Source organism: Protopterus annectens, chromosome 2.part0 (assembly GCF_019279795.1).
Source record: "Protopterus annectens isolate FY-2018-M chromosome 2.part0, PAN1.0, whole genome shotgun sequence".
NCBI classification, from domain to species: Eukaryota; Metazoa; Chordata; order Ceratodontiformes; family Protopteridae; genus Protopterus; species Protopterus annectens.
Window position 1 is genome coordinate 1,479,348,772 of NC_056728.1, and position 23,686 is coordinate 1,479,372,457.

A 23,686-nucleotide genomic window follows, 5' to 3' on the forward strand; every position below is an offset into this window, starting at 1 on the left:
TGTAAAGGAAGGTGAAAAAAATACAATCAGCTCATTATTCTTAAATACACTGCAACCCCTCCAAAAATATTCAGACACACAACCCTAGTTTTTTCACCAATTTCAGGAAATCCAGTACATTATGTGACTCATCCTCTGCCATGCCAGCTCAGTCACTGTTAATTAACAGTAGTTAAACAATTGCAAAGGTAAGACATTTTTTCTTCACAGAAGACAACCATACTCATCCATTACAGCTGCTATATTGATTTTTTACTACTCACAGGTTCTCCTGTTTGACTCTCGGCTGGGGTGCCTTCTGTGTGGAGTCTACATGTCCTCCCCATGGTCGAGTGGCCTCCAAAAGACATGTGTGAAGGGGCATGCCTTCGCTGAAGGTTGGGCATCGGGCTGGCAACTCGGCACCATAAAAAAATCTACTGCCAATTATTAGTGGACCGGAGTTCCGCTGTGGCAACCCCATAACCAGGAAAAGCCGAAAATACAAACAAACATGTCTGAATGTTGTAAATAATAATAATAATAGCAATCACAGTCACATTAATGTATTTCAAGTTTCATGCATATACATCGATAGCTATTTCATCTTATCACAGAACTGCACCCTAGTCATGCAAAGCCAGATCAATGACTGATTAAACTGAGCAAACAAGAAGACATTAATTTATCTCCCACCCAGCAGTTACAGCCACTCCTATGTACACTTCAGACATCTGATTACAATAAAAGTGATAGGCATGCAATGAATTTCATATTTGTTTCACATAAACAGTAGGAACATTAAAGTGATCCAAGTTATTTCACACAGATGAACAACAGTTATTTTCCTCCGCAGCATACCTCAGCAATTATAACTAGTTTGTGTACATCTCAGATGTTAGAATCTTACAAAATAAATTAAATAAACAAAATAAATAAATTTGAGCCAAACAGTATATTTGTGTATACCTTATGCAGGACAGTTTCTGTATTACCATGCATTTTCAGCAAAAGATGACATCTGAATCTGAAATTGTCTGCCATTATTTTTGGTACTGAAACCTTCAATAATGAACCAGAAAACCACGAGGCAAAATCATCTGGGACAGCTGAGTGGTATGAGTGTCTAGCATCCTTCTCAACTTCTTTGCTCAGGAATTGGGGACAATGCCAAAAATATGGAAAAACAAAAAAATCAGGGACATTTTTAAATATTACTCAATTTCCCTTAAAAAGTTAATAAAAATAATGTTATGTTTTTCATCAACATTCATTTTTTAACAGTAAGATGCATGAAACTCTAAATTCTTGCACTACTGACTGACTGTAATCCTCAGCTATTTACCAGAAATCAAACATTTTACAGTCAGGTAAAATGACAGACAGTTTGTAGCTATGATATCTGGTTGCCCATCAGAATAAAATAAAAAAAGAGTCCTTACCTGCAACAAATTGGACCATTTCTTATGATGTCACTAAACACATACCCTTGATGATGTTCATGCAATTTCCTTTCATTGTTCAAAGTTTTCAGCCATTCTGTTTGGTTCCACCCATTGCAATCTGGAGAACAAATTATAGACCCTCTCAAAGCCATTATGATTCTTTGTCTAGGTCATGAGAGGGCTGACCAAAATGATTGAAATCAACAAGTTGTAACTATTACTGTATTGCAAAATGGGAAAGAAAACTTAGAAAAGCATCCTAGTTGAGTGGTGCTGGCACAACCACCTTTCCGTAAAGTTAGTCATGGGGCACTCACCAGAAGTATGGTATGTCATAATTGGGGCACATGCCTCAGTGAGCCTCATGTGAGCACTCACTGGGAGTACAGTATTTTACAGCTGGTGCACATGCCTCATTGTGCCTCATGTGGCACTGCCCATGGTTCAAAGTGTTGAATTGTTCATAGAATGCATGGCTAAGCAGAGTAAACCATCAGAAGTCCATATGACACTCCGCAGAAGGGCAAACCTTTTAGTCTGGCAGAGTAGCTAAGAGTCCTGAGAGCTCAGATCTTTTTGATGAGAAAATGTAGACATTTCTCAAACTGGTTTAAGTGTTTAGCAAGATATGTGCCAAATATGAATAGTAGACTAAAAGATGTCTACTTCATCATTGCAGAAGAGATTAATAACTTGTAAAAAATGCTCTAAAACTTCATCATCATCATCATCATCATCATCATTATCATCATCATCATCATCACCATCAGCTCCTTTTTTCCCATTTTGTACATGGGTTCAGGGAATTGTGTTAAATGTTGCCATCTCTCTCAATTCAATGACACACTCCTGCCTTCTCTGACACTCATGCCTGACTGTCGCAGATCTTCTTTCACACAATCCATCCACCTCTTTGCTGGACATCCTCGTTTCCTCTTACCTTCTTCCTGTCTGTCCCAAATCTTCCAGAATGTCTTCTGCTTTTCTGCACATGTGCCCAAACCTTTGTAATCTGTTCTCTTTGATCTTTTCTGCAATTGGAGCTACTTTGGCTTCTGCTCTTATGTCCTTATTTCTTCATCTGTCCTACAGAGTGCATCCTACCATCCTTCTCAGGCACTTCATTTCCATCACCTCTAGTTTCCTCATCTGCTCCACCTTTACTGCCCAGGTTTCTGTAACATACAGTAGTACTAGTCACACAACTGTCTTGTAAATGTTAATTTTCAGCTTCTGTGTCAGTCTTCTGTCATAGATTAACTCTATGCCAGTTGGCTGGTGCCCCTCTGATTGTTTTGACCTCTCTATTCAGACTTCCCTTCCCCTCATCCACCCCTCCCCGATAATTGAAGCTATTAACCTGTTCTACTCTTCCCTTCTATTTCAAATTCTCAGCTTCTTCTGATTTCGCCAGTTTCCTGCCATTACCACTGTCTTATCTGTGCTTAGGTTCATCCCACGTGCCTTCAGTTTTTGTATACCATTGCTCTATACTTTGCTGGAGTTATTGCTCAGAGTCTGCCTGTAATGCATAATATCTGCATACAGCAACATTGTTGATCTGTCATCTCCAACCTGTTTGCTAATGTAATCCATCACTAGTATGAACAGAGCTGAACCCTAGTGTACACTCTCTCCCACTGGGACCATATCTGTGAGGCTGAACACTGTTCGTACTTGAGTCATTGGGTCCTTGTACATAGCCTGCACTAATTCTACCAATGTCTGTCAGACTTCTAACTATTGCAGTACTGCCCATATCAGCTTTCTTGGGACCTTGTCATATGCTTTTTCCATGTCTAGGAATGCCCAGTTGGAGTCTTTCCTCATCTCTAACTTCTCTCTTCAGCTCTCTGTCTCACTGCAGGTCATTTGTGCTGCATCCTGATCTGAATCTGAACTGCTCATCTTCATCTTACATGTATCTGTTTATCAATATATATTTGCTGTGACCTCATGTGAGCCCTCATTTGAGCCTGCTGCTTTCCCTGGACTTTCTTAGTAATATATTTATTCTGACTTCTTCAAGGGTATGGTAGGCTCTTCTTCTCCCATCATAGGCTGTTTCTGGGCAGTACAACTTTTCAGAAACTGCTGGAAATATTCCTTCCATCTGCCTTTGATGTCCTTGGCCTGGTCTGACTATCTTTTCTTTGATATAATTTCTTTATGCCACCCAGTTGATAGAGTGCCTCTGATGCTTTGCTATGTTTGCTATGCCCTATTCATTGCTATTGCAACTGCTTTACTTTCTTAGTCAACCAGTATTCCTGGTTGGTCTGTACAACAGGTGCACCATACAGAGTATTCCTTCCTAGCCTGGAAGGCCTTTCCTATTTATTTCTGCAATACTTCTTTCTTTTGATGACTTCCTGGACTACTGCATTTCACCACCAGGCACTTGCACACACTTGCCAATAGGGGCACATACACACATTAGTCAACATGACCAAAATCACCTAGAGTCATATGCCACAGCATGCAGTCTGTAATCTATCTTGAGGATACTGCACACCACATACGATGCCCCAAAGTGGTTGGTCTAAACTATAGGGGCACCATATGGAATCTGTGCTGCTGTCTGCATCTCCATCCATTGGTGAGTTTGCGATGGAAACAATCAACATATTTTTTTTCAGAGGTGGGAGGAACCCCACAGAGACACAGGGAGAACATGTAAACTCCAAACAGGTATTGGTCAGAAGTTAAGATCAAACCTTGCACCTTGTGCATGGGAGGTGAAGATCTTAACCATTATGCCAACTGGTCTCTCGTATTATCTCTAAACTTCCATTAGTAAAGGTAAGGCCACCTATGAACTTCAGGTTGCAAATAATTCAAATGACAACTATACTGATGTTTTCAGCTATATTAGGAAGCTTAGACATACCAGCAAGTGTGTACTAAACTTATTTCCAATGATGTCTCCTCTGACTGCACGGACCTTGCTAACATTGTTATAGATAAATTATTTTCCAACTTCTTTCCCCTCTGTTTAGACTAAGTTCGTTTTGGCAGTTTCCAAAATTAAAAACTGTATTTTTCAAAACTAAAAATACTGCTTCCACGAGTCCTGAGAATACCATTGGATGTCTTCTGAGAAGCAAAACTGTCCCATCTAACAGAACTCTTTCTTAAACTCTTCATCCTGAGCCTGTCCACTACTTACGCCCTTGAGGTGTGGAGAATGGTAGCTAAGTTGCCCTTTGCATAACAGTGGTCCATCTATTTACCCTAGAAATTATAGAAATATTTGTCTCACTTGTATTTTTTGCAAGGAGATGGAATACCTTAGAGTCAAAATAATAAACGCTAATATGGGAGACATTATATTCATGGATACACACTGGTTTGACTTTCAAAAAGATAAATAATGACTGCTTAAACACGTTGAATTCTTTGAAAGGGTTACTGAGGCCAATGAGTTCTCTAAAAAGGTTGCTGATACCAAAATAGAATCCAAACACTAAAGATTCTTGTTCGCCTTGGTCTTTCTTGCAATATTTACTGTTTTTTTCAGTGTGATCCTTTACCCTTTGAATTGAATGTTATTTGGGATATTTTGCAGGAAAACCTTATGTTTATAGACATCTGGCTTGAATTTAAAGCTCTATGTTTAATAAGTATAGCCAAACAATCTACTTATGCTCTACTGGCGAGGTCATTGAAAGACTGAAATATGGCATGTTTGCCGCTAGTAGGATTTGACTTCAGTGGCCTCAATATAGCCTTAATGACTTAAAAAGTCAAAGTCCGTGGATATTTAAGAGGCCATGCACCAGAAACATTTGTAACCATTCAAGAGTAATTTGTATATATCCCATAAGCCCACCACTACAGGATTTTATAAGTTTTTACACAGTGAAGACTCTAGTTTGGATGGATCCTCTTGCAGTTTTTACTGAATAGTTTGTCTGTATGACATTTTTACCTTTTGGTCTGGATATCTATCTATCTATCTATCTATCTATCTATCTATCTATCTATCTATCTATCTATCGATCTAGCTATATGAGTGTTACATTTCACCTACTGCATGTTGTTGAATCACAAATGGTCAAATGCAGCACAATTCCTTCAAATCTGTGTTTTTGTAGGGAAGCAAGACCCCCCTGCACCCCCATGTTGGGGAATTTTCCCCACACTCCCTTACTTAAATGCACTAACTCCAAGGACATACAGCCTCAATGAAAAGAGAAAACACCTCTCAGAATGAACCCTGATAGCACACAAACCCTTATAAGTTTGGATACAACATGGAGGTAGGCATTTGCAAGTTATAAACCAGCTCTACATAAATTAACATGCAACTCTCACTATCCTAACATTGTAAACCATAACAGTGGTAAATAACTATACCCTTCTACACTTTTTTATGAAATGTGATTCAGTGAAATATGTTGTTGAGAAAATGTGTTTTCAGTAAATTTTATTCAGCCATTTATGATTCAGCCATATGTGCAGTAGTTGAAATGCATGGGAACCATACAGACAAACATGTGTATGTTTGTGTGTGTGTGTGTGTGTGTGTGTGTGTGTGTGTGTGTGTGTGTGTGTGTGTGTGTGTGTGTGTGTGTGTATTTGATTATATCATCACTGGAAGAATGTACTAATATGGGAAACACAAATGAGTAGCCACAAAAGAGTGAAAACACAAATGTGTGGCACACAAAATAAGTCACAACTCATTGACACTTTCTCTTCCACTATCAGTAAACCACATCTACAAAACCCAGATCAAGTTTCATGTGAATAGTGATACTGCTGGGGAAAAATGTTTGTAATGAAATATGCAGGGCTAGGATGGAGGCAGTTGTATGGCTGGGGTTACGGTTAGGGTTAGAGTTAGGGCTAGGGTTAGGGCTAGGGTTCGGATTAGGGTAAGCACACATAAGCAAGGAAGGCCTACCCAGAATGAGACTGAAAGTGGTCAGAATTAATCAGTTCTTTACCCCAGTAAACAAATTCAGATAAATAAATGCCCTTACCTAAGCTTAATCCTAACTATAACTCTGTCTGCACCCCTAACTGTAAACACTTGCACATGCACATTACTTGCTATAATGCAGGCTTGCAAATTTTCAATCCACCTCCTTTCAGTCAACCATTTCTTTTACTACATACTCTAATATACCTATATTACATAATGCTTGAATTCCAACAAATGTAATGATCACGCATGTGCTGTCACTCATTTGCATATTCAGTCATTTATGGTCACTCGTTTGTGTTTCTCATATATGTATTTCTGCCAACTGAATGAAAATGTGTGCATGTATGTATGTATATATGAATACGCATATGCATATATATGTATGCATGCACGAATATATATATTAATATTCTCATATCCAACTTGTATGAAATAAATATATTTATATCACATACTGAGAGTAGAGAAGAACAGAGAGGCATACTCAAAATGTACTGAAAATCAAATAAGTAATGATGTCATTTCCATAGCATGATGACTTAAGGTAACATAGTATGGCAATGCATCTCTGTTTACAACTTATGGCAGGATGTGTCGGCATGGTCAATGTAAACAACTCTGACAGGCAGAAACCAGTATGAATACTGTATAAAGCATTTGATGCAATTAAATATATTTACTGACACAACAGTCTCATGTTACCAACAGGCTTAGACTTGAACAAGCACTATGTGTTGATAAGGGCATAGTTTTCATGGAACAAAGCAATTCAGCTGCAAAATAACAAAAATATAAACTGCATCTTGAGTAAAACAACCACAATCAGATATTCTATGGACATGCTAACTATTACAATAGTGTTTACATACTGATTTAACAGTCATTCATTAATTCATTCATTCATCCATTCAGTCAATCATTCATTCATTTTCTGGTAACTTATTTTATCATATTTCAGGGGGAAAAGGGTCCTGGAGACTAGTCCAACACTCTCTGGGTACAGCATTGTAAACTAATTCTGAATTTTGCCAAACCATTCCAGGATGTGCACATTTACTTTGACATGGTATGCACACCTATGTTGAATTAAGATCACTATTCAGCTTTTAGGTGTCTGCTCAAAACAGAGTACCCTGCAAGAAGTGTCGACATAGAGATGAGAAGCAGATTTCACAAAAAAAGAAACCTAGCTGAGAACAAAACTAAAGAACCAAACTCTATCAGGCAACAGTGCTAATTGCCAAGTCTCTGTGCCATTTAAGTTTAAAAATTTGTCCGCTAAAGCAAACATTGCACTAGCAGTATGACATTAACAATATAGGCATACATATTGTGGTTGGCAGTTTAATACCAAAGACATAAAACTGGCTGTGGAGGCATATTGCAAGTAATTAATGCTGTGTTAGATAAATGAACAGAATTCATCAGGCAACTCAAGATACAGTACAGTTATACATGTACATATTAGTATCTTAAACGCAAGTTATACTCTCATTTGAAAATTTAACTGAAGATTTAATTTCCTTATAAGGTATGACATTGCATGTAACTGTAGCAAAAGGTTTTGCTTCACCAAAGTGATTGCTTTTGACAGATTGACCACCAACAATTGTTGAGGAAGCTGTTCTTTTTTTTTATTGAACACGTGCATACACACACACACACACACACACACACACACACACACACACACACACACACACACACACACACACACACACGCACACACACACACACACACACACACACACACGCACACACACGTACACACACACACACACACACACACACACACACACACACACACACACACAAAAACTCATAAAGGCCAACGCAACAACACATATATACACCTACATGAATACAATATAAATCTGAGACCATAATGATTCGCTTGGATACAGCTTCAAGAATAAATATGACTGACATGTCATTTAGATATATCTGAATATCTATTCAGATAGGAAACAAAACAAATCAAAAGAAATAACCTGAATTCTTTTAAAACCATTATCAAATGAAAATCCTATGAATTAATTGTGTCTTAACACTATATTCCCTGAGAAGCCAATCCCCTTGTTATTTCAATTTACCTTAAATTTAAGCATGCCTTTGCATATTATTTTCACTTTTAATACTTAAGTAGATACCACCTCAAAAAGAACTAAAAATATATTTTGAAATAACAAACATGTCTAACAGTAATGCATCCAAAAATTGCAACAAATAGTTATCTCCAGTACCTTTTATATATATATATATATATATATATATATATATATATATATATATTCTTAATAAAACTGTACAGAAAAGAAATACAATTATTGTGTTATTATTGGGTCATGATTATGAAATGGCCTGTGAGATATAGACCCATTGTTAATTTCATCACTCCTTCAAAAAAATCAGAGTTGCTTATGTTTAAATTCAAAAGCTTACATTTAAGTTCCTTAGCGATTTTAATCTCGCACTTTTGCCAGACAGTAATAGATTATTCTAGTTTATTGTTGCACAGAATGAATATCATGTTATGTATTAATAAAGAGTGAAACATGTTAGTAACTTATTTTAGCAGCTGCTTTACCCATTCTTTGTTGAGCTTTATGTCATGTAATATTTGATTTTCCTGGGAATACTATTTATGTGATGCTTTTATTTTCATTTTAATGATTTATATTGATAATTATTAACTATAAAAAGCAGTTAGAAATTCTTGCTTTAAACTAGGTGATACTTTCATGTATAAACAAATCTACAAGCTTAGAAAATTCAGATATGATGTCAGCCTGAAATATTAAACAGAAAAAGTATCTGAATTTCACACAAACTTGAAACATCAGGAAAGTACAGAATTAAGGTAACTTCTCAGTTTTTCCTGAGACAGCATTAAAAGCAGGCATTTGTGTCTGGTAGTTCATAAGCAGAAATCAAAGAATAGTGCAAAACAAACAATAAAAAGCCAGATTCTACTTTTCCAGATGGGCTACAATTACTTAGTATTCATGTGTGCACAAACCCCTGGGATAAAATGTTGCTTATGACTGCTTCAAAAGTGAACTACAAGACTCTGAACAATTATTCTGCTGTCAGCTGGTTCCTTGCCGAAGGGTTTTTGTCTAAGATCAATATGAAAAAAGAGTGATGCTTGCAGGAGTCTGGCTAGGATCTTCATAACCTACCTTCAACCGTCCTTGATATATATGGCAAAGAATTGAATAATGAGCTACCTTTAAAACGGTTCCTAGTACCAGTGAGCATGCCAGTGGCTGAGACACGGTAAATGTCACGACTTAAACACATCTGCTTGATTTATGGTTAGTGAGATGAGCAACTGTTTTTCTACCTGCATTGGTATTAGTGGGATGGCACAGCCATCAGGAAAAGCTAGCCAAACATTCTATTTCTGTTCTAAGTGATTGCCACAGGTAGGGATGTTTCTACATGAGTTCTTTTAGCTGCTGTCTTTATTCTCTAAAGTTGTAACTTTAGGCAAAAAAAAAACTTGATTTATTGTGTCAGATTCTGAAGGTGCAAGATGTTGAATGATTAAAAAAATCAAACTTAAAGCACAGCAAGTAATAAAAACAGTACATGTTACTGGTTTAAATACTGATGCAGGCAAATAAACTAAAGTAAAAGCATAAGAAGACAATTGTTTTTATCAGTCTTTTAAATACATTAAAAGAAGACTCATTGTATCTGTTAGAAGAAAAAATGCTAAACAATTGCTATTATTTTTTTACTAGTTATATAACTCATCAAGCTACCTTTGTCAAGATCCTGGTATAGAAAGACAACTCTTTCAGCAAAGTGCCTATCAAATAAGATTACTCAGTTTCCCCAAGTTATGACAGATGGGGTTAAGTATATCATTCCCCACCCCTTATGTAAACAGAGCAATAAAATATTATATCAGTCTGTTTAAAACTCTAGTGATCCGTCATGAAATGTTACATAAGAAACTCAAAGTGTATATTTGTGTATACTTTTGATTATCCATTCAAAACAACCAGAGTCTATGGGGAATGTACGTTGTGTTAATAATATGCATCTGAATATAACATGATAATTCGGAGTGAATGTTGAGCCTGTTTGTACTACAGGCCATGAAGGGTTAAAAATGCACATAGCATAAGCATAACAGCATTTCCTAGTGGCAACTGCTTATATACTACTGTGTAACAAAATTTCGGATATAGTTGATAAACAGTATAGAAAGGAATCAGGAATCATTCAAGTGCTAATTTCATGCAGAATTAGTGCCTCATTTGATGGTGAATTTCCCTGGATCTCTAACACATGAACTATAATCCTTGCATTTTATTGTTGAATAACAAACACAAACTCTATATGTTAGTACAATGTATAGACTGTTTTCTGGACTGCATGTTCTATCTTTTGAGGAATTTTGCATTACAACACCTTATAACATATTTTTGAATGCATTAGTTAAGTTATTTTATTTGCACTACAATAATCCAAAGCAATACCTATACTCATTTATTTTTGTTTTCTTAGACTGCCTGGTGTCAAAAAGCAGCAGAAAAAAATTAGAATAATTAAATTCCCATACTATGTCTGGTGGCTCATGCTTATATTGACAAAATGTTCTACATTTGATAAAGTGTAAAACAACTGTTGTTAAAAAGAACATTGTTGTAAACATTCTAAAAGGTTTTACTTTTTCAAGATATACGGCTACATTTTTGTATTAGCTAGAAAGACTTTTCACAAGAATTGATGTTCAAGAGTAATTATGTTTCCCTGTTAGAGTGATGAGATGTGTGATAGTGACCCCTCATTAAAAAAGATGAAGACAGGAACGGAAAAGGATAGCAAATATCAAGCATCACTTTTCTTGTATTTTGTAGTGGGGCAAGCCCCCAACAACCACCAACATTATATATACTGACTCAAAAGTCATCCTATGTTTGAAAAAGAGAATATTCTGAGGAAAGGCAATAGTGGAATTAGTCTATGTAAATCAGCATTTTTGTTCTTTCAGTGTCAGTATTCCAGGACTCATCCTAACTAGTCTCGGAACTTCAGATGGCTATTGTACTTATTCCATTAAAATGGTACAGTCTTGTTAAAATAGATAGTCATTCAATGCTGGAGAAGTGTGTGTGCAGAACAGTGGCTCTTGAGAATTTTGTTACAGTAAAGGAGAACACAATACATCTTCCAAAAGAATCGAGAAAGACGATACTAGATAAAAAGCATCTTTGGACTATGTTAAAATTAGTGTGATGGATTTTTTTTTTCTGTGAGGGACTAATGGAAAAGATCATTTATACAGTATATTTGCTTTTTTTATATATATAAGTCTGTGCCAGTATTTTTCCTTCTGTTCAATAATTCTTCATTATTTTATGGACTGGTGGTCTCTGGTTTCATTAATTCCATCAAATTAACTGCTGATTGACAGAGTAACTTATTGTGAAATGAAGTCAACTGTTCTGTTCATAGAAATGTTAACATTCCTGATGAATGAAATATTGACCTGAGGATTCATTAACAAGCCTGCACATGATGTTCACTCATCCTAGCATAACTAGTGGCAGAACACAGTAACTATGCAAGTCACTAAGCAGCTGTATGTGTTTAGCATCACCTGTTCATAGCCAGAGCACCTACTAGCAGCCATGTTGAGATGCAGAAGGACTTGAGCACACAGTACAAACAACAGAATGTAGATAAGCTCTACCTCAATAAGTGATCATGTCCAGATGGCCCTGCAAGGGCAACTTGAAGTATATGAATGAAAAGGTCAGGGGAAATGAAAGAGAAAAATGTAGTTGTATATCAAGACCACCCAGTTTGGGTTTGTGAAAGGCAGATCATGTCTCCTGAAACTGATCGACTTCTTTGAGGCAGTCACCAAAGCCGTAGATGAGGGTAAGGTGGTTCACACAACCTATCTTGACCTCGCCAAGGCTTTCGACACTATCCCCCATTCTGGAATTATAGCTAAACTTACTAAACTAGGTATAAATCCCTACGTCACAAGATGGGTTGCCAACTGGCTCACTGATAGAACCCACACTGTAAAAGTTGCAGACTCCAAATCTGACCTCAAACCAGTGACAAGTGGAGTACCACAGGGTTCAGTCCTGGGACCTCTCCTGTTTGGTATCTACTTCTCTGATGTACAGGCTAACACAGAAGGCCTCTGGCTAATGAAGTTCACAGATGACTGCAAACTAGGAGCCATAGTCAAGTCCCCAAATGATGTGGACATCCTACAGAAGGGCCTCGCTGAGACAGATGCCTGGTGTCAGAGCCATGGCCTCAAGCTCAATGCCAAAAAGTGCAGTGTCATCCCCTTTGGTAAATACTCTGTACCAATGAAATACCACATAGGCAGCAATCTACTTAACACCAAATGTGTGATAAGAGACCTTGGGACCCAGGTGGACAGTAGTCTCTCCTTTGATAGTCACATTGCCACAGTAGTCAGGAAGTACTTCTACGTGGCACACCTCATCATAAAAGGGTACTCATCCAAGAGAAAAGAGGTCATTGTTCCCCCTCTACTCAACACTCATTAGACCCATTACAGAGTACAACGCCCCTTTTGGAATGTACCTCACAAGACATCTGCAGCAGCTGGAAAGGCCACAGAAGTACCTCACAAAGAGGTTTACTGGCCTCAAACAAATGCCCTACACTGACCATCTCAAAAAACTCCAGCTTTACTCCATAGCATATCGCCTACTCCGAGGTGATCTCTGCCTAACATATAAAGCTATGTCAAACCCAGAGCTGTTGGACATACAACACCTAAAGAAATCCAAGTCCCTCTGAGCTACATGCTCTAGGGACCTAAACCTTGTCACCACAATAAACAGGACATGCTGGAGGGATAGATTCCTGTCCCAGAACTTCCCATACTCTGGAACAGGCTACCCATCTATGTCAAGCAAAATTCTTCATTAGCACTCTTCAAGAAAAATCTTGATGAGTGGATGGGAAATAGGAAATACACCCTGGGGATCACTTCTGTGTCTCTGCTCAACAGTGGCACAGGAAAATAACTTTCTTGGGAAGTGTAAGCCAGGGAACCTTGTTGGCTAAGCTTACATAGGTCCTTGGGCTGATAGCCAAGTACCTACCTATGAACCTATGAACCTATGAGTTTACTGTACAATACCATTATTTTTAATCATTGATCACAAAAGAAATAATAATGGCCACTTAGGGACACATCAATATGATTAAAAAAAGAAATGTTGACCAAAGGAGATGAGATGGTCACAGCTACATGGTATCAAAGTGATTCAATTTATAAATAATACTTAAAGTTGAAAGGTAAGATAACAATTGCCAAGGAAAGCAGATACAATAGGAGTCCTTTTCTAACAGGTAGAGCACAGCTATCGGACTTCACTGGCACTGTCATGTATAGTGTGAAAGTAAATAAATGAAATCATCTAAACAGACATGAGTTGATGTTTGAACATACTTATAGGTTAAAGACTTTTTATCCCTTCCTTGCCTTATATGTATGAAGGAAACAAGAATTAAGTTATAATGGTAACCTACACATTTGTAAAGCTGGGGCATACTGAGGGGAATCAATCCAGTAATAATATTAATTCTGGAAACAATAATTTGTGGCAGCAGCCTGCATTGTATGAATGATTGAATGCTTGACTATTCATACACGCCATACAGGAGGGCCTGATACATGTAAAGAACTGTCACTTCGATCAGCATCTGAACAGGATAGTGTGCTGTTATCTGTCCAAACTTACAGATGTCTAACTATAACAGATATGAGATGTACATATTTGTAAAATGATCGGCAACATATAGTAATATGCACATAATTCAAGGCAAACATCGCATGTACTCACTCACTACACAACTAAGTTGTGTGTGTAAGAATGTCAGTATATGTTTATGCATATCATGTGTGTATGTGTGATAAGAAGACCACAAATGGATAGGGAACCCACAGGATTCTTAGTCCAAAACAACTTTTATGCCAGCAGTATTGTACAATGATATCAGCTATAAGAGAAATGTATCACCTGTGATTTTAAAACTATCTGAGTATAATGCATTTGTATGAGTGGAATCAATGACATTATGTGTGTCCTTTCTGGTGCAACTGCCGCACAATACACTTTGAAAAACAAAAGTCTGTCAATCTACACCTCTGACTGCAGTATAACATCATGTTGTACATTGCATTTTCCCTAGTAGTGAGTCTTGTTGAAGCCATTAATATTCCTGTACAACAGTACACAAACACAACTCACAAACAGTAAAACACTAATGTTTATTAGTAAGTGAACTGCTGAAAATTTACATTTCACGTGCAACAGCCATACACTGGCATGTAATGATTGTTATCCCCTGCTCATAGGACACTAACTCTATTGCACAGAAGGTGGCAGATACGTTTTGATAAATAAGAACAAATGACAAGAACTGCCTCATAACACTGATTTCTTAATGTGCTTTGTGCATCTACTACATTATTATACTAGGAATGCTCATAAGAAAGTACAGCAATGAATGTACTAAAATCACCTACCCACCACAAAACCACAAGAAAGTATCATAACACAGGTTCATTCACAACTTGTGACCACTTTGCAGCATGATGCACATTAAGAACTGATGAATAACCATGTTTTGCCTTTAATCACAACACTGTGAATAAAATAATAAAAGGCATATGTAAATGTTTCCATTAAGTCATAGACTAAATAGCATTCCTTTTGAGGAAGCAAATCATGCCTGTAAGCATTCTCTAACAAACCTAGTAGTTATACCTTGCCTGCCTGAGGTCATACATAATAGTGCTGCATATCAACCACTAATGCCACAGAAAGAAGCATCCCTGCTGTGTTAAGAAGTACACACTTGAAGACATTGCATCAGCAGTGTGTTAGAATGGTGATGACTTTCTTAAAATATGAGGTACACACTTGAAGGCATTGCATCAATAGTGTGTTAGAATGGTGATGACTCTCTTAAAATGGAGTCTGGGGCCCTAAAAATGTAACCCTGTTAGTGTGCCTTATCACCACTGTTAGATTAAGCCACTCCTATCTGTCAGATATACATAACCAGAAAGAAACCCTTACCTCTTGAGCTAAGCACTATAGATAACAGTGTAGTACCTGCTTCTGCCACAGGAGGCCTTAATATACAAGTACCAGAAAGGACACACTTCAAGATATGAAATAAGCAATATCTTGAAGGGTTGTGTATCTCTTCAAATTTATTTTGAGGGATGAAAAGCTTTAGCTATATTACTGTCAATATGACTGAGTTATTTATATCACTGATTGTTGGGTGAGATACCCTTATCTGTCAGAATTGTTTTGCACTTATACATTACCAGACTGAAGCAACTACCTATCTAAATCCACATGCTATAGCAGTCAATATTAACTGTATGTGTCACAGGAGAAGACTTACCACAAGGGTCACAGCACACGTATTTGAATGGGATGAAATCATCAATGTGTTGAAAGACCTATGTTTGTTCTAAAAGGGATGGAAAGAGTTTGTAGGAATGTTTGATAAGACACTGTTTCATGTCACAACACTTACATTATGTTCACCTTTGTTGGATGTGATCAGCTGCTTAAGTAAGTCCACAGTCTAGGAAATAGGTATTAACCACAGATCTATTTATCAAAATGACAGAACATTGAAATGTACATGGTCAAGGCCATATGGCTGAAGTGCCATAATTTTGAAAACAAAACAAGAAAACTCAGTATTTTTGCAGGGAGACAAGATAACTGCACTCAACACTCTTGCTAATTATATGTACTAACTCTGAGACTGCACTATAGTGGTGAAAGGGAACATTCCATGATTTCCAATGTGCCAAGATCTCCATACAACTGCTCTGACTTTTCAGAAGGTCAGTCATATTATCCTGACCATAGGAACTTTGATCTTCTGAAAAGTCAGTTTTCCAGATAGGACCCATTTACCATATACACTTGTGGAGCAGGACATATTTGAAGGAGTGACATCATCATTGTGTTGCAAGTGATATGTGTGGCGTAAAAGTGAGTGACAGAGTAGTGTAAGCACTCTCCCAACATTATTATCCTCCCAGCATTATTATCTTCTATGAGTGAATCTATACATACCACACATGTTGCATAATCCATTGATCCTTTTGAGGCTTATTGGTGTAGGGGTATGATTCTTGCTTAGGGTGTGAGAAATTGTTGTTTCAAATCCCAGACAAGCTCAGTATTTGGGTGTTAGGGTTGGCATAATAGTTAAGGTCTTTACCTCATAAATATAAAGTACAGGGTTTGATTCTTATGCCTGGTTGCGGGGCTAGACTGCAGATTGATAGCTTAGTATTTACCTATGAACCTATGACTGTGGTAACACATGCTCACAATACTTAGAGAATGTCAAACTCAAACACTTGCCTACCTAATTCCACAAGCTCGACAGCATTGCATCAGTCCCTGGCACAGCATAATAAGTCTTACTGCAATGATGAAGAACTGAAAGTACAACAGCAAGTGGTCAAGACTTTTTCAGATGACAAGAATATCATTTGGTCTTGATAAATGTGAAAAAGAAACCTTTAACACAGGAAAGCTGCAACACCAAGAAAACATCATTTTGGGACAGGAATGTGATATAAATGAACTTGAGCAAGAGGGAGTGTATATATATTTGGGAACTGATGAAGGATCAACAATAAAACATGAACAAATGTGAATAAAACTCAGTAAGGAATATATTAGAAGGCTTAAATTAATACTAAAAACAGCATTGACATCTAGGAACAAAGTCCAAGCTATAAACCAGTTTACTCTTCCTGTCCTAACTTACAATTTTGGAGTGATTGACTGGACCCAAAAGGTGTTGGATAGTTTGAACAGTAAAACAAGAAATATGTTTCAAGCTTATCAAACGATTTATAAAAATCAGCGCATACCAAGATTATATATTCCCCATTCTGAAGGGGGTATGGGCCTCCTCAAAATTGATTACACATATAGATTTGCAATACTGGGACTGCATACGCATCTACTGACCTTGCAAGACCCAAATGTAATGTAATGTAAGTTTTGAAACATGAGTAGAACAAGTCATAGATGACTTCCCTGCTTAGTTTAGCAGAACCATATTGGCATCAAGAGGGAATGGAAATCATATCACAAGTAGACAAAAATCAGGTAGCAACTGAATGGGCCAAAAAACATAAGAAAGAATATAAGGTAAAATATCAGATAAGAAGGCAAGAAATGCAGCAAATGCATAAATATAGTTGCAACTATAGGAAACTCTTGGAACAACTTCATGCTGGTCAGGATCAAATGCAGGAATGCCAAAAAAAGGTAAATTTAAAGCAAAATATGAAAGGTTAATATTGGTAGCTTAAGATAGTGGACTACTTATTCATTGGTTTACATAGTCCATTGAACATGTGGGAGAAACAGACAAATGTAGGTTTTGTAGAACAGAATTGGAAACAGTTGCACATCTTGTTGCTGGGCGTGACACACTAATGGCACAAGGACTGTATACTGAAAGGCATAATAATGTGGCAAGACTGTTGCACTGGAGATTGTGCAAACATTATAATACTGAAGTGGCTGAAAAACACTGGAAACATGAGCCAGAAAGCATCCTAGAAAATGATAAAATTTATATCACATGGGATAATCCATTGCCAACAGTTAAAAAATATATATGAGAAAACCAGATATAGTAGTCCATCAAAAGAAGACAAAAGATTTATGCCTGTTTGTGCCGAGCTGAATTGCGGTGGGCAACCGGCCACAACTCTGAGCTGAGATATCATAAGATTAGAGGCTTTTAAGCTTCCAAAAAACATAAGTTGCCTGTTTTTCTGTTTATTTATACTATTTGCTGTACTTTTTATTGCCTGTTGCCTACTTTTAGACTGTATTTATTTACTGCGTACTAAACTACACTGTTATACTGCAACTGCCTGCTACACTGCACCTGTAAAATCACATTTTATTGCTGTTTTCACTGTTTAGCAAGCATTTTGTTGTTTCCACTGTTTGTTAAGCATTTACTGGCATTTTTTCAGTTTCCAAGCTATCTGTTCTGCCTGCTCTGATTTTCCCACTAAACAGTACTTAATTAACTGATCTGTTAACTATTTAAATCATTCTTTAGAGAATCCTGGCTGATTTTCTGCTATTTTAAACATTTGTTTCAGTGTTTCACTGCTACTTTTCTGCTGTGTTAAATATTCTCTAGTGTTTCTCACTGACATTAGGGTAGCTAGTAGCTTTAGTATAGTCCAGATCCAGGCTTGCTTCTTCTGGAACTGTTTGTACTGGTCTGTTTGTTCTGAGCACATTTTCCAGGCCATCTTGGATTGGAAGGGGCCTATTTGCACTTTTGTGAGAGAATTGTGCTTGATTTGCACCTGACTGCTGAAGGAAGGCTGGTCTAGGGCTTGGAATAAGCATCCTCATTGGTCCTTTTGAATTGTGTTAGAATTTTTTTCAAGTTTTAGCTTTTGGAATGTAGGCGCTGCATCTCAGCCGGTTTATGCTTGTTTGTACCGACCTCAACTGAGGTGGGCTACCAGCCAAAAATCTGAGCTGAGATACCAGACAAGTAGAGGCTTCTGAGCATACCTCTCAACTGTCCCTGACTTTCAGGGATGCCCGTGATTTTCACTCAAATTTTAGCTCTGTCCCTCTTAATCCCTCCTAAAAGTTGGTGACCTTTGGAGAAAAGGTGTTCAATTATACTTAATAAATAACGACAATAACTGAAGTTATATGCTTCTTTTACTTCAAAAATGAATATTAATTCACATTTTCATGTTTTGACAGCATCTCAAGTTAATAGTACTAATACTTAAAGTGTCCCTGAGTGTCCCTGATTACTTCTGGATTTGTCCCTGATTAGTTGAGAGCTTTGCTTCTGAGCTTCCAAAAACATACGTTGCCTGTTTTTTTTTTCTTTATACTAGTTACTGCACTTTTTTATTGGATGCTGTCTACTTTTATAATGTATTGATTTACTGTGTACTAAACTACATTGTTATACTACAATTACCTGCTACACTGTGCCTGTAAAATAAAATGTTATTGCTGTTTTCACCGTTTAGTAAGCGTTCTTGTTGGTTCCACTGTTGGTTAAGTATTTACTGGTATTTTTTCACTGATTTAAAGCTCTCTGTTCTGCCTGCTCTGGATTTCCCACCAAGCAATACTTAATTAACTGATCTTTTAACTATTTAATTCATTATTTATAGCCTCCTAGCTGACTTTCTGCTGTTTTCAATGTGCTTTTCAGTGTCTCACTGCTATTTCTCTGCTGTATTAAATAATCTCTAGTGTTTCCCACTGAAACTAGGGTAGCTAGTAGCCATAGCATAGTCCAGATCCAAGCCTGCTGCTTCTGGAACTATTTGTAATGGTATGTTTGTTCTGAACACATTTTCCAAGCCATCTTGGATTGGAAGGGGCCTATCTGCACTTTTGAGTGAGAACTGTGTTTGATTGGCACCTGACTGGTAAAGGGAGGCTGGTCTAGGGCTTGAAATAAGCATCTTCATTGGTCCTTTTGAATTGTGTTAGAATTTTTTTTAAGTTTTAGCTTTTGGAATTTAGGCGCTGCATCTCAGCAGGTTTCTGCTTGTTTGTACCGACCTCAACTGAGGTGGGCTACCAGCCAAAAATCTGAGCTGAGATACCAGACAAGCAGAGGCTTCTCAGCATACCTCTCAACTGTCCCTGACTTGCAGGGACACCCATGATTTTGACTCAAATTTTAGCCCTGTTCCTCTTAATCCCTCCTAAAAGTCGGTGACCTTTGGAGAAAAGGTGTTCAATTATACTTAATAAATAATGACAATAAGTGAAGTTATACGCTTCTTTTACTTCAAAAATGAATATTAATTCACATTTTCATGTTTTGACAGCATCTCAAGTTAATAGTACTAATATTTAAAAGTGTCCCTGAGTGTCCCTGATTACTTCTGGATTTGTCCCTGATTAGTTGAGAGCTTTGCTTCTGAGCTTCCAAAAAACATATGTTGCCTGTTTTCTTTTCTTTATACTATTTACTGCACTTTTTTATTGGATGCTGTCTAGTTTATAATGTATTGATTTACTGTGTACTAAACTACATTGTTATACTACAATTACCTGCTACACTGTGCCTGTAAAATAAAATGTTATTGCTGTTTTTACCGTTTAGTAAGCTTTCTTTCTGGTTCCACTGTTGGTTAAGTATTTACTTGTATTTTTTCACTGATTTAAATCTCTCTGTTCTGCCTGCTCTGGATTTCCCACCAAGCAATACTTAATTAACTGATCTTTTAACTATTTAAATCATTCTTTAGAGCTTCCTAGCTGACTTTCTGCTGTTTTCAGTGTGTTTTTCAGTGTCTCACTGCTATTTCTCTGCTGTATTAAATATTCTCTAGTATTTCCCACTGAAACTAGGGTAGCTAGTAGCCATAGCATAGTCCAGATCCAAGCCTGCTTCTTCTGGAACTATTTGTAGTGGTATGTTGGTTCTGAACACATTTTCCAGGCCATCTTGGATTGGAAGGGGCCTGTCTGCACTTTTGAGTGAGAACTGTGTTTGATTGGCACCTGACTGGTAAAAGGAGGCTGGTCTTGGGCTTGAAATAAGCATCTTCATTGGTCATTTTGAATTTTGTTAGAATTTTTTTTTCAAATTTTAGCTTTTATTATTTAGGCCCTGCATCTGAGCAGGTTTCTGTTTGTTTGAACGCCACACAGCACCATGTACTACCATGCAATTGTGTGCCAAAGGTGGTCAGTTACATTCAAAAAAATTTCTCTTAACACCCAGGCAGAAATATCCATTTGCTGAGCTCCTCAGTGATCATTTCCAAAAATCCACCCCTAATGACAACAGTCTTCAGCCTAGCATTATAAACAGTTGGACTACCCTTGTTTACCCTGCCAACCTTGTTGACTTGGGTATCTTGAGGCAGTGTAGCAACTGCTTCATGTACACAGACAACCCTCTGCTAATAACACAGTTTAGTAGAGAGTCCAAGAGATGAATTTATACCAGAAATCTAGAATCCATGCTCTCTTTCACTCAAAACAATAACACAGAGAAGGTTGTCAATTCACCCCTGACTACATATTCACATAGTGCCACAACTCATAAACATACCACTCCACATACACATAGTATGAATCAAACACATAAATCTACATACATGGAGGCTCTCTAAAAAAAGTTATCGAAATACCAGAGACTTCCAAAACACAAGTCTGCTACAGCTAACAGAATCTCCACAGCACCAATGACATATAGCAACAATAGAGCCTCACCCACCAAGCCCGTAAGGAGTAACATTCAAAAAATAAGTTGTCTTGTCTTTAGAGACTCAGTAGTGAGACACACAGATGTCCCACTCACCAGGCTGGACAAGGAGAAAGTTATGGTCAACTGTCTGTCCGGTGCCAGGATTAGCCAAATCACACATGCACTCAGGTCGCTCAGCAACTAGTACTGTTATGACTCTGTCATAGTTCATGTTGGTGTGAATGACCTGAGATGTACCTCACTGGCTACATGAAGAGAGACATGGTCGAGCTCTTTGAGTATGTGTCCCGAGTCTATATTACAAGATTAGAACACAAAAAAAGGGAATGCTCTTTAATCAAACACTAATGCTCGAAACCACAAAATAATCACATGGCCATTGTTGGGACTTTGCCATTTCCTCCACTGTGGTGCCATCCTGGAGTTGATATATTTAAGTAGGGGGGCTGGGGTAAAGCCCCCCACATTATTTTGTCTCTGGATTTTTTTTTTTTTTTGGAGCAGCAATTTTTTTTCCCGGGGAAAAAATAGCCATTCCGTGTGTTCAATATTTTTTGGTTTGGAGCATTATTGTTCGAGTGTTCTTGTTTTTGTGTTTCAGTCTTGTAATATAGACCCTGTGTCTCAGGCAGGTATGTCCTTAGTCTTGAGCGGCATACTACCCTCACCTAGAATAATGCCACAATATAAAAAAAATGTCAAGTAAAAAAACACACCTTCCCTACTAGATGCTTCAGTCCACCAGGAAAACTGCAATTAAATGTAAAACCCTTGTAGTCCAAAATGTGGCAGGTAGTTCCAGTGTAATAAAAACTCTTCTTTATTCAACCACAGATGTATAAGCGTTTTCACAGATAACTTCTGTTCTTCAGATACAAATGCATGCTGTCTACTATGAAACCTATATACTTTAAACCAACAAATCAAGCCACAATCATCTTAAAGAAACATCCTTCATTAAGTAAAAACATTCAGTCCTTCACTGTGTAAACAAGTTTCTAAAAAGTATAATGCATAACAAACACATAAAAAACACATGTATAAAGAATACATATATAATAAATGCACATATAAATATACAAACATAAAACTGTGTTCAAATATAAACATATATTGTTAAAAATCTCTAATACTTAATGTAAGTAAGCATGTCATAAAATGACTTAACATTTCATTTATTCAATGGTCTTGCTTTAAGTTTTGGTCTTATAAGTATCCTGTCATTTAACCCATGCCCAGAATCTGCTTTCAGTCCTATAATCCATTTTGCCTCAAGCTGTTCTGTCCTGTTTCTAATGTCCCCCATTCTGATGTTGTCATATATTTTACTTATAACTAAAAAAGTATAATTGTGTGTATTGTCATTCACTCTAATATGTTTAGATATTGCACTAACATCACTTTTTTTCTTCCTTGATATGATCTCTAAGGGCTCTATCTATTTTTCCCACATATAAACAAAAACATAGTGAACATTGGGCTAAATAAATAATATGTTCTGAAGCACATGTAGCTGAAATGTTAAATACATATTCCCTGCCTGTATCAGGATGTAAAAATATATTACTGTTACTTATATATTTACACATGGAACATCTCCCACATGGACATGTCTGTCCATCTCTTTTCCTTATATTTTCATTATTAAAATAACAAAGTCTTCTCTTTAAAGAGTGCATATTCTTATGTGCAAAACTTGGTCTAGGTTCCAGTAAGGAACTAGTCTCTTTATCTGTCATCAAAATTTCCCAGTGCTTCTCAATTATATTTTATACAGCCTCACATCAGTGGAATAAAACAGAGGAAATCTTATTTTATTTTCTGTCTTCTTTTTATGTTTTATATGTGCTGACATATTATTACTTTTAGAAAAATATGGTCTAGCTGTGTTTTCCCTCATTTCAACTACCATATCTCTAGTTTTATTAATTTCATTTATGGTAACCTCTCTCTACAAAATGTTGATTCATCTTTTCAGCTTGTTGTTCAAAATCCTCTGTTTTTGCATTAAGCCTCG